Source organism: Patagioenas fasciata, chromosome 20 (assembly GCF_037038585.1).
Source record: "Patagioenas fasciata isolate bPatFas1 chromosome 20, bPatFas1.hap1, whole genome shotgun sequence".
Lineage (NCBI taxonomy): Eukaryota > Metazoa > Chordata > Aves > Columbiformes > Columbidae > Patagioenas > Patagioenas fasciata.
Genome location: NC_092539.1, coordinates 3,905,501 through 3,918,631, shown reverse-complemented (window position 1 = coordinate 3,918,631; position 13,131 = coordinate 3,905,501). Strand labels below are relative to the sequence as shown.

The window sequence follows — 13,131 nt, the reverse complement described above, 5'->3', positions numbered from 1 at the left end:
ACAGTAAAAACAGAGATTGCTTTGCAGATGGGAGGGGGGAGAAAAAGTATTTAGCAAATGTATAGTTCTATTTTTTTTCTCTCCTCTCAAGCTTGTAGCAAATTGTTCTGCTTGACTGATTGCTGTACACCCTGCCACGAGTCTGAATGCAGCTCAAAAGCACCCCACTGACCTGGTTGTTTTGTTTCTCTTCTCTGAGTTCCCATTATCAGAAATCGATGCTCAAGTGTCTGAGCTCTTAACACACACCCGAGCTCCAAGGACACACAGAAATCCCTGTTAACTTGTGCCTTATCTCAGCCACCGGGAGCTACACTAGACAGAGTTGGTGTTACTTCTCCCATAGTTAACACTTCTTCTGTTTCTCTTTTTTAGTTTGCATGTAACACGTTTGAATAATCTGCCCTGTCAAATAACTGGTTTGTTTCTTGTGGTTTGTATAAATATCCTTCCGTGGTTTGAGCTGGTTGTAGGATTCTTCTTTTTGTCTGAGAAGATGCATCACATCAGTTGTGTAACAGTGCATGTTGCTACACAACGGTGGGTACAGCTCATCGTGGAGGAAGGTTGTGTGTGTGTGTCAACAATTACTCTGATTTCATAATATGTCTGGAGAGTGTTACAGATGAAAGACCATTCTGTAGATATAAGATAATTAGCTGCACCCATATATTTTGTTTCACTTGCATATTTTTCTCAAATTTTTTGGTGTATTTTGCTGTGCATTTTGTCAACCTTTTTTATTTCCATGGATTCATTGTCTTATTCTGGTTATTGGCTTGGCATATCCTATATTTTGGTTTCAGAGTAAGTCTTCAATTTTCTGTTGTTACTCTAGAATTTCCAGCGGTCATGCAGTTATCTGCATGTTTGCAGCACAACTCTGGTCAGACTTTCTTCTTCAGTACAAAAGGTATTTCCCCATCTGTGATTCCATTTCTCCCATATGTTGCAGGGAATAACCCTTCAGTTCTTTGCTATTTACTTATGTATTTTCTGGCAGTTTTATAGCACTCTGCAGGAAGATGTTTAATTATGGAAAATTGTCAGTACCTTTCCTATGAGGTCCTTGAAATACTTAATTCACCGAGACATACATTTCCCCCTGTGAGGTTTTGCTGGTGAATACACAGAGACACACCAGATGATTTATACAATAATTTGAGTGCCGGATGCCTGAGTTTCAGTCCTGGGCTCTAACCATGAGATCACACGATTAATCCCGAAGTCGTGAGCGCTTTCTGGAGTCTCTGCCGAGAGCACGTGGCTCTGTGGGAACCCAACACCTCCAGCCCTAACGAGCCAGCTCCATTTAGCTTCATTTCCCTCATCACAGTTCAGAAGACTTTGAGATGGCAGACCCTTGGTTAGGAAGCTTTTGTCTTAACTGCTGTTGAGACATAGTTTTTCTAGGCCTGAGGAATCCATTCAGTGGGAGACCTGCTAATTTTTCACTTTGCTATAACACTACAATGTAGCAGTCTGTGCCTCACTATTCTGTTGAACTGAAACTCCCAAATGAACATATTCATTGGCTGCCCTATATATATATGTATGCAATTTTAATCTCAAAATTTATTTCCACTTTGATTTTCCCACCAGGCAGCAGAAGACTCCCTAGTACATCCATCTGGCACTTTGTATTCCAAATTTTCTGACAGGAAAGGCTCTGCTCTGCAGAAAGATCCATCCTCCCAGCACCACAAGCCAAGACTCCGCTGTGGCAGAGCAGAAGTGAGCTGTGTGCTCCCTTGCCTGCCAGCATCTTCCACACATCCCTGAAGATAAATCTCCCTTTCTTGTGCTGCCTGCACAGCAGGACCCAAATCACACCAACGTACCAGCCACTGTTGTAAATGTCAGCTATATTTAAAAAAATGTACCCCAAATGAACATTTGTTCAGCTTTTTCAGCTCAGCATTCAGAGTTTCACCTCTTCACATAATAAAGGGAATAAACTGAATTTGTAGAAAAACCCTGTGCATTTTATAGATGCAGCATTTTAATTTCCTGGGCTTTGCACCTCTGATATAGAAAGAAGCAGCAACATAAACCATGTGAGACATTACTTCAGTCCACCCACTGCAGTTTGTGTTATTCCCTTTAACTCCTTCAGGAGCATCCTTTTTACACAATCTTATCTTTATTTTTGCCTCAAACAATAACTATTTTTCCAAAACAGTAATATAGAGACACATTTTTAGCTACTCCAGTGGAGAAGACAGGGAAATATTGAATGAAATAACGCAGCATGAGAGGAACTGAGGGTTTTGCTTTTTTTTTCTAATATAGGGAATGACTGATGTCTGAAATAATGTATTTCTAATAAGTACAGGTATTTATCAGCAGATATTTTTACAGTTTAGAAAACTGAGTGCTTACAGATATGTCAGGGCAAAACCATCTTGAGCTTCGCTCTCCTTAAACTTCACAACCTAAACTGACCTTGGGTGTGTGTCCTGCAGGGACATTAGTGATGATTTAGTTGCAACTCAGTCCTTCCCTGCTGTCAGAGCTGAGCTGGTGTTCCTACCCCACTATAAAGGGAACTAAAAGTTGTCTGAGCTGCAGGACAAAAAAATATTCTCATCCAGAAGGCTGCTGTTCTTCAAGTTAAACTAAAATATGCCCCCAATTTTTGTTTACCTGCCTAATGATGGAACAAAAGCCCAGTGTTTTGGGAAGGATTTTGTGATGCGGAAGGTGGGTGCTGTGTCGCTCCAGCATGGGCATCCTTCAGTTTTTGCCACATAGATGTGCGTAACTAATACCTGCCGTTGGGTTGGGCTCTGTAAAAAATCTGAAAATAGGTTAAGACCTTTGTTCTCTCATCTGAGAGCAATTACTCCCTTTCTTGTGAGCCTTTCCCATCTTATTCCCCTCTCCTTTTCCTGTTGGATAAAATGAAAAGAAAAAAACCAATTTGTTTATTCAATTCTCAGGTCTGTCTGAGACTGTTTTTTAAAGACCCTTCTTTTGTGAGTTTAATCAGATGCTTGATAACAGAAAAAGTGTTGCTAACTAACCCGGGGTACAAAGAAGCCCCTTCAGAGGAAAACATGACCTCATTGTCAGGATTACTCTATCACATGAATTCAGACTCCATCGCATACCCAAAATAAACGTTAAGCTCCGTTTGCACTGAAGTGCTTTATTCCCCTCTGTCGGGCAGGGCATACGCTTTGCCAATGTCTTCCTCAGCCACTGGGATTAAACACGGATGGAAATTCGGCACAAGAGGTGGATTTTCCTGGTCACAAACAACCTGCCGTGTGCTCCAAAGCTGCTGGCTGGACCCTGTGTTGGGCCGTTGCCCTCTTGGAACCAGCGGGCTCTGGCACAGGTTTGCAGTCGTGGAACAAGTCTGGGGTTTTGCTCACAGCTCCCATTGTCTGCCTTGGTTTTGTCGGGTGCTCAGAGCCTTGGCAGCCGGGAACTGATGCTGGGAACGCTTGCGAGATCACACACCAAATAACCCTTTGCCAGGAGGTGGCACACATCCCTCCCCCGCGTACACCAAGTGACACTGGTGTATTGCCTCGGTGCTCTCAGGGTATCTCACACGTATTATTCAACAGCATCAATGTACTTTTTGTGGCTACTTCTCAGGAAATATGTGGATTTCCAACTGGGTGCTTAGAAATCCCAACTTGGGTGTAAAGATATTGCTTGTGTTGTCTCTGTGAATGAAAAAGACATGGAGAGCAGTCTCCCATCCTGGCACACTTTTGCTGGGCAGGGTATAGCAGCAGAGACCTTACACTCTCCAACAGAAGACAGGAAAGGCTTTTGCAGTTAAATTAAAAAGGCAAGATTCTGCCACATTACAAGCTGGAGGCATGTTTGGTATAAACCACATTATCCGTAGTCAGCAGGCATGAGTGTGCTTGAAGGCAATGCATCTGCAAGTCAGACTGAGATGTAGCATTAATTTGTTTCTAATTATGCACATTTAACAGTACATTACATGAGAGATTAAACACCAAGTTATGAGCATGGTCTGATTATTTCTGCATTACGCATCTAAGCCACTCAGCATTTATCTTCATTCATTTTGAACTCGGATAATTTCATGCATTCTAGTGGTATCAAAAATGAGTTAAGAGCTTTGGATTCCTGTGTTTAGCATGTTTCCTCCTGAGCCTGGTTGGCTCTGTATAATTATGTCATGCCACGTTGAATGCTTCTCATATAACCGTGTTAAAATAACTGTAAGGCTCTGACACAAGCCAAAAGAAACTGGGATATCCAGTGGATGCTGTTTCCTTAAGGTTTCATCCTGTACATGTGAATTCTGCATAACATTTGTTATACCTGGTGGTGGGACAGCAGATGTTGCAAAACTGGGTTCTTGAGGTTTTCCACTTGGTGTTCATGATCATTTTGGTTAGTTGAGGGTTCAAGCTGTTGTGGGAATATTATAATACATGCTGTGCCATTTCTTTAAGGGATAGCTGGCTGATTTTTAGCATGACAGTCTGAACATATAACTATGAAGTTATATGCAGGAGGGAATGTTCAAGGCAGTGACCCCTCGCCCAGGTGCAGGAGGTGTCCTCGGGCCATGACTGTCATGCTTGAAATGGAAATCTCCTTACAGTAACACTAAGTATTTCAATCAGATTAATCTTCTTTTAATAATGTTAATCTCAGGTTTGTTATTTAATTTTCTCCAGTGGTAGCTGGCCTCCGGAATGGCTCCAAAGGAGGCACTGAGTTTATTCTATAAACGATTGTGTAGGCATGGCCTTAACAAGAGTATCTTGCCACAGGACAGAGTATAATGGTTTTAAACTAAAAGAGGGGAGATTCAGGCTGGACATGAGGAAGAAATTGTTGTCCCTGAGGATGGTGAGAGCCTGGCCCAGGTTGGCCAGAGAGGTGGTGGATGAACCGTCCCTGGAGACATCCCAGGCCAGGCTGGATGGGGCTCTGAGCAACCTGAACTCGTGAAGATGTCCCTGTCATGGCAGGGGGGGCACTGGGGGAGCTGGAAAGGTCCCTTCAACCCAGACTGTTCTATGACCTTACACACAGCAGCCCTGAACATCATGGGAGTTGTTTCAGAGTGCCTCTTCTTTAGCTAAACTATAGAATTTCCGAAGGCATCTTATTTACCTTTTTCACCATTATTCTTGTTTATTGTCTGTCTGTGACTTATTTAGTAGGTGACTCTAATTAAACTGTAGCCACTTGGCTATTATTGTTTAAAAGACTTGGGTCTTCATCTAATGTAGGTGGTATATAACTATATTAAGAGATAGCCTCTGGCATGAAGATCATAGAACTTAGGTAGAAAGAATGAGAGCAGGTAAAGTCTTTTCATAGAGGGTATACCAAAGAATATCTCTAGAGGAAGAATTTGAAACATAAAAAGAATTAAGTAATTTAGTTTCATTATTTGCACTTTAGGGTGCAAATCTACCAGAGACTTATTAGAAATCAGGATGCTAATCAACTTGGCTAAACTCATACAAGAAATTAGGAATGACCTTGGTTCTCAAGAATCCCAGCACAGTGACATTTTCATACCCCTGGCTCTCCTCTGAGTTCTTGCTCCTTTGCTCTGGATGGAATAGCAATAGTAGCAGTAGTATGCGCAGGCAGAATTTCTTTGCTGTTCTCATCATCAGCCAGGTAATTCCTAAGAAACATAAATCAAAAAAGTATTTGGGACTGAAAGGCATCTCTTGGTTGTTGAGTTCAATATCCTGTTATTGCAGGCACTGCATCACCTAATCTGGTTTTCACTTGTGTTTAATTTCTGCACGTTTTCAGCAGTCATTTTCTCCTAGCTGTATCTTTGCCAGCTGAGTTAATTTTTCATTTAATTCATGAGATGTGCTCCTTATATTTAATACTTTATTGATCAAAAGTGTTACTGATACTAGAAGACGAGCACCTCTGAGCTCTGAACTTTTGCTCTGCTTTGAAAAGCAGCCAAACTCCTTGTTTAGTTTGGAAAGGTCTGTTCTCTCTCCGAGACCCTGAACAAGGATAAGACCTAGAGAGATTTTCCATGGGTAAGAGTACAAAACTTTTGAAACAAAGTAGTTTATAATGGAATAATCATGCTAATTTAACTCAAAATAGTCACTGTAGGACAGAAGGTTTAGTCTCTCATGGGTCTCCTTTTATGCTTATCATTCAGAATTTACCATAGCTCTTTCACATTTTTATGGATATTGGGTTCAGTGGGTTATTTTTCCTTTCCCTTTTGTGGTACTGTCATGCTGAAGGCTTTGAAATATGAACCTTTGCTAAATTCTAAATTGTACACAAAGCAATTAATTGAAATTCCTTACAAAACAGCCTGGGCGAAGCCCTGTCTACATGCTGCTTTTCAGACAAGGTAGAATGGGCGGAGGCTAAAATGAATCCAAATGGTTTTATTTAAAGATGACGTACAGTAGAATCTGTGAACCAGAAACTATACAGAGGAGAAACGTCATCTGAGAGAAAAAATAACTGGAGTGAAGAGTTCACGCTTAGCTGAGTGATGTTTAATGCAGGAACCCATGGGCTGAACGGAGCAAACTGTATCTCTGTTTGTTTGGATTGCTGCTGTTTATAACAGTCTGAGATATGTCTGACTACAATTCTGGTGATCACCAGTATCTACTGTAGGGGTTACTTTATGATAATCTAAGGTTTGTTTTGTTTTTATTAGCAATTCCATTAGCCATCACAATGTATGACGGATGCATTCTGCTCATGAAAACTCTAATCTGTGAGAGACCAGAAATCAATCAGAAATTAAGTGCGAAAATCCGCTCTCATCTCTGTGTTCAGAGTGCCCCTATTTGTAATTCTCAGGCCCATGGACGGAGCTGCTTTTAAACATGTGGTGCCAGCGCTGGAGGAAACACTGGTGGCTTCAGGGTGTATCCAGAGCTCTGGGCTATGGCTGTTTACCTACATCAAACACAAACTGCCAACTTGCCCTTAAATAAAAAGGGTTTAAACCATAAATGCAGACTCATGAATGGGAAGAATGATGCTGTAAGGTGCTATGAATGCCTTCTGGGATGTGCTTGTGGTTGAACCCTGCAATGGGATCCAGCAAAGCTGGATCAGCTTCATCAGTCTTGCAGCAGGTAAAATACTTAGACCTAAATGTAGAAATTCCTTGGAGCTGGGGTTTCTCAGTGCCAACCTCTCTCTGTCTCCATTTTCCACATTTAAAATGGAGGAATGATGCTTTGTTTGGCTAGAATAATTACAAAATATTTTTTAGAAAAGGCTTTCTGCCATATGTACAGCACTCATGGGTGCTGAGGGGGTCCTTGTTCTGGGACATCACTGAATCACTTCTGTGACAGAAAGTGGATTTTAGTATCTGTACTACCTTGTATCTTTAGATTTTCTACTGCTCTAGTTAAACACATTTTAAAACTTCCAGCTGTTTGCTTCTTTCTCCATGCAGTTGTTGCAGAGGGTGGGTTCTCCCACTTTTTCACTGTGGTTGGACATCCTCAGATGGCAAGATTGTTCGGTTAGTGCTCTTCTGTCCTTTTAATTTCCAGGATTAGGTTCAGTCTTTGAATTTGGAGCAGGGTAGGGTGACAAAGGCTTTCAGATTGGTGACTGGGGGGTCACAGAGTCCAGATCCATAGCTGTTTGAAGGTTTCCCAGATGTGGGATTTCTTATATAGAAAACTATAGAGCATATGGAGGACTTTTTTTCTTTATGAACTGGCTATGGATGTAGAAGTGAAGTTGTTTGCATATAAATTAGAGGTAAGTCTCCACAGTTCAATTTGGAAACTGGATGGATTGCAGTTTATCATACTGCATTTTATCTGTTAGAACTTTGGAGAATGAGGGAATCAGCTTCTTTTTTTCTTCTTTGATAGTTATTATTCTCTTTCCTTCCCTTCATGAAGTCAGTAAAAGACTGAAGAAAATTCCTGAATTCGGAATATTTCACTTTGGAGCATCTAAGGACCTATTCACTATGTATGGTGTTTAACTGATGTAGAAGCTATCGCAACATTTCTTTGTACCTTCTTTGCAAGCCTTGGGGAACAGAATGGTTTTCTGAATTACTCTAGATTTGGCTGCCTTAAAATTGTTTTTCTTAGAATGAATACAATGTGAATGAAGAAGGGAGGGGGAAAAAGTCAAGGATTTGGCTTTGATCATTTCTGCTGGAAAGATTCAGTACTGATGGGTTAGGATTGTTATGAATTTCTGCTCTCCACTGTGATTTAATGTATTTTGACCTACACTGAGTAACCCTGCTGATTCCTTTGCCTTGTTGGAATTGAGAATGGAAAGAAAATAGTTTTCTGTAGTTACGAATGTATGGGAACAGCAGTGAAAGAAGATGAAGTCAGAATTGTTTGTGATATGGCCTGCTATGTCAAAAGTTTCAGCTGCTGTCCCCCCCATCTCTTTCTTTGAGAACATTTCAGTTTATTTCAGACTTAATCCATCTCTGTTTGAGAAGATGCCTGGAGCCTCAAGAGTCGTGTGCTCTTGGCAAAGCTATGTTAGCACTTTTTGTTTAAAAAGTTGCATCTTTTGAAGCCTTGCCTTGTAAAAATGCACTCTGGCAGACAGTTTCGATTTGTTAATCCTCTCTAATAGCGCTGCTTGTGTTCCTTGTAGAAAATGCACTAATTCCCTGGGTCTGCAAGGAGGGAATACTCCAGGTCGCATCAAATTCCTGATGTGACTCTTGTGTCTGTATGGCAATAGATAAAGAGAAAGCATCATGATATCTTGATGCCAGTGCCTACACACGTGCACTGCTGGATACCCCAGGGAACATATGGCCAGATCACGCTTTGGTGGAAGTTCTTGAAACATGAAGTTTCTTCAGTTAATAGATCGCAGAAAACTATTCTGGGGTCAGCAATTAGCAAACCTCAAAGTGCATTGTTTTGTGTTTTCTCTAGAGGGCCATGGCTCTTCTCCAACCGAGTCTTCCCCTCTGTCAAGAATCCAACCCATTGCTACTTTAATGGGGATTTTAACAAGATGTGCTTGAATCCAATACTCTCCCACTGTAATGCTGGAAGTATCTGTTTAGAGAGGAATCATTTTCTTTTGTTTCCGCTTTTTTCTTGCCTTCTTTAAGTCTAATTTCCAAGTCATGACATGTAGAGGGTGTCTGAGCAAATTTGATCAGCCTTCTGCCTCCCTTAAGAGGGGCAGCTGAGATGCTTTTCAACAGCTCCTTTTCCTCGCTGCTGTAATCTGTTTTGATTAAAATCGCACTGGGTTCTCATTTGCATGTTTATCGCTCCACATACCCACAAATCCTCTCACTGCTCTGTCACTCATGAATTTGCAAGACAGACCAGAGTGGAACACTAGAACTTTTTAAACTATGCAAACACACCTGCTGGTTTCCAGCAAATATGTCTTTGGGGAAGGAAAATATTCATGTTACTTTTGCTTAGTATTCCCCAGGAGCCAGGATTCCTGGGTTTTTTCTGAGATTAATTGAAAATTTCCTATTAAAAAACACATTTCTAATTAAATGGAAAGATCCTGAAGAAGTTCTGATGTCAGGAGAGGGACAGGAATGTCTTAGGTGGGGGGAAACTGACAAACCCTAGCAGTTTTTCAGCTATTGACAGCCAGACTATGACGTGTTTTCAGATCCACGGATGAAAGGGCTGCAGTGGAAATGAAAATTATTCCTTTCCGTTGTGTTATGCACAGTCCATCTGATTTTCACCATACGTTATTAAGAGAATTACTGACCAATGATCAGGTTTCTATGGAGTTTATTTCTAGGAATGGTCTTTCTTTTCTCTTTGGATTACATCTGACTTTTACAGTTAGCATTTATAAAAGACAAGGAAAATTCCAAGACCGAACAGTAAGGAGGAGACAGCAAATTTAGCCTGTGGCTGAGATGAAAATGTTTATTATCTTTATGTTCTTCTGACGTGAAGTTGAACCCAACTGTCCTTGCAGAGATTCCAAACTTTCAACACCAAGACTGTCCCAGTGACTGAGCCATTGCCAAATAGCCTCTTCCCATATCACACTGATAGGGACAGCACATTTATCAGAGAGACTGACAGTTCTATCCTGGGCACCTAGACCACCAATTTCGGATGGATCGCTCATTAAGTTTATGTGGTCTAAAGAAGATCTTGCACAAAAAAAAAAAGTACTCATTAAGTGTCAGGACTGCAAAATTCAGTCTTGTAGGAAGTCACTCCTGATCAAGGAAATTCAAGACATGTGAGAGGTCACAGCACCTTTTGTTATTATTTTTATTATTCTGGTTGTGTCTAAGGGAACAGAAGAAGAGTAGAAGGTGACTCCTGCCCAGTGGGGGTGATGCCAATGGGAAGATGCTGGTGATCAGACTGAGAGAACAATCGCTCTAGACTTCACTGTTCTACATGACAAGCAGTAGATTTTCCAACCACAGAATTATTGCCAAGATTTTTGAAGCTGTTATGTTGTAGTCAGGACAGCAGGAAGACATGAGGGGCACAGTTCATTAGGATGGGTAATATTCTGTACTAGACAAACTGCTTGTAAAAAACGGACGCATTGTTGGTCATACACTCTATTTCTGAGAGATGTGCTACAAATATCACCCCTCTTGTTGTATATGCATTGCAGCAGGACCAAACTCATGATGAGAAGCATCGTCTTCTTTTGCAAACTCTTGCTGCAAAGCATTCAGTTGCACTGTAAATAATCCAACAGCTGATGTCTGCAAAGAAAATACTGAGAGGGTGTCTCCAAGAGGTGGGTTTAAGACACAATCTACATGAACTGTTCAGAAGGAAAGAACGAAGATGGGGGAAAATGAAGGGACTATCAGAGCCTGACAATTGCTGTGGCTTCCATTTTTCCCTAGAGGAGCCTGCTCCTGGGTGGTCCATTGTGGTCTGAGCAGTTGTTTAGATATGTTTGAGGAATAGGAGTCAGAGACAAGGATGTCAGCTTTGTTCTTCCAGCCAAAAATATGGCGAATGTATAAATAATTGTATGAAGGTGTCTTGTTTTGTAGATCTCAGATCTAGGAGTGAAGTTCGGCAAATCGTGCTGGGTCCTTGGCAGAGATGAGAAACACCTGATCTGAATTAGCTCAGATGTCACAGTAGGTGTCAAAACGCAGAGTTTGCAGATCAGACACTGGGGAATGCTGCTTCTAGACCACCACAAGGCTTGTCCATAAACTTCAAAAGGATCTCAACCAAGATACATTACGTCTTCCAGGATCATCTGTAGACTGAGAGGTTTGGCCAACACTAATGCAATGAGTATCCAGTAAAAGTAATGGTGTTCATGTGGCTTTCATAAACAGTGAAGGTAACAGAGATGAAGGCTCTTGTCAGAAGCAGGCTTTTCATTTTCCAGACATATTTTAAAAAAACAATAAAATCACAGTTTGTACCTTCATAAAATGATATGTAAACTCAGGTCAGTCAGCACAAAAACTGTAATCAATTTTTTAGTGTTTGGACGAGGCCCATATTCTTGTTCTTTGGGATTTACAAAAGCCATAAGGAAATTGATGCTCAACTTTCACTGAAATTCAATGAGAATTAAATGCAGACCTGCGTCCACTTTATTCCCTTTTCCGTTGATGATGCGTCTGTCAAGCAGCTTGTCCCTTAAATAACTACCTGAGGATCAGGCACCAATTGTAGCTGTATGACCTGTCTCAGGGCAAAAAAACTACACAGCACATGGAATCTCATTGTATGGAAAGCAATTTGCAACCCCCGAGTGGGAGCGCTCAAAAGTAAAATCCCAGTTCAAATACTGTACTGAACATGTTTCATGAACTGGAGGCCTAGTTTAGGGATTGGCCTGAGTCACAAGTGAGACCTGGGCCATGTCTGTCTCTGTTATTCTTTATTAGCTACTTTTTGATCTCTTCTGGTGCAGACAGGGCTTGCAGACATATTTGAACAAATGGGGTAAGTGTTTGAAATGGCTTAAAGCTGAATGCTTTTCCATGACAAGAAAAAAGCCTCCACTGCTGCTTGTTTACTTCTGATTTATTCCCCAATAAAAAGGGGTGAAGTTCACTCTTTGTGAGCTCGGCATTCTCTACAAAAAAATGAACTTCAGTAAAGTGTCTAGTGTATTGTTGTCATTTTTTCACAGAAGCAGCTGGGATAGCATGGGAAAAAATACATCTCTACACTTTGGGGGAAGCAGAAAGGTGGAAGAAGTTAGTCTCCCATCTGACAAATGAATTATCTTCAAAACAGTGATGTTTAGAGAATAAATTGCTGTTTCCTCCATTACTGACATTTCACTTGCTTACATCTAGTGAAAGCGCAGCCACTGGCCTGACTATTTAACGATGATTTTCTGGGACTAGAAGGAAAACCAAATGCTAAGATGACATTTATTAGCTGCGCTTGTTTAGTCAGCCCATTAGCTGCTTTCGGTTCTTGCTCTACGTGCTAAAGTAGGATTCTGTATGGAAGTCAACAGATGTCTTGCAGCTCCCCTGACTCACATTGTTTGAAAGGAACAGTTACAGAGAAAGAGAAAATACTGAGGGTAACTGAAAAGAATGAGTTTCAGGAGGAGCTGCTACAGCCCAGCCAGGTGCTTGTAACCATAAATGAGCTATTGTGTTATAGCTGATGAGAGATCAGACAGTGGGAAATGCTGCCTGATGAAAAGGCATGTTGGTTACTAAAAAGGCTTTTTACACATGCATTGGTGTAAAGCTTTCTGCCTTTTTTGAAGGACTTGGATGTTCAAAGGATTTGTTTGCATTCTGTTCCTCTCCTTTTTTTGTGTTCATGTGCACACGCGTATTTCTATTGCTGTTTGTTACTTGTGTGTGTCTTACAGCATGCCTCCCTTATTGGAATCTCATCTTCTGTTGTTTCTTACTATTTCTATGCTAAAATATTGCTCTCTGTGCTACAAGCACTGACACCAGAACCTTCAACCTGCAGTGTTCTCCCGAGGGCTCCATTTATCTGTGTGGTGTAGACAAATCATCAGCACACTGAAAGATACTATTGGGCTTCAAGCCCTGAAGTTCAGATTCACAAGCAATTGGAATAATTTAAAGCATATGGAGAAGGGTGACAATGAGCTTAGTGGTGTTGATATGCCTTTTGACAACATTTCGAGTTTCTTACATAATACAGCCTTCAGTAACCTAAAAGCAGTGGA

General features: G+C 41.1%; 1 protein-coding gene across 9 annotated transcripts in view; it reads left to right on the top strand.

Moving 5' to 3' along the window:
- TNC (tenascin C) overlaps positions 1-13,131 on the top strand; it is a 68,538-nt gene that overhangs the window by 10,146 nt on the left and 45,261 nt on the right. The window lies entirely within an intron of this gene.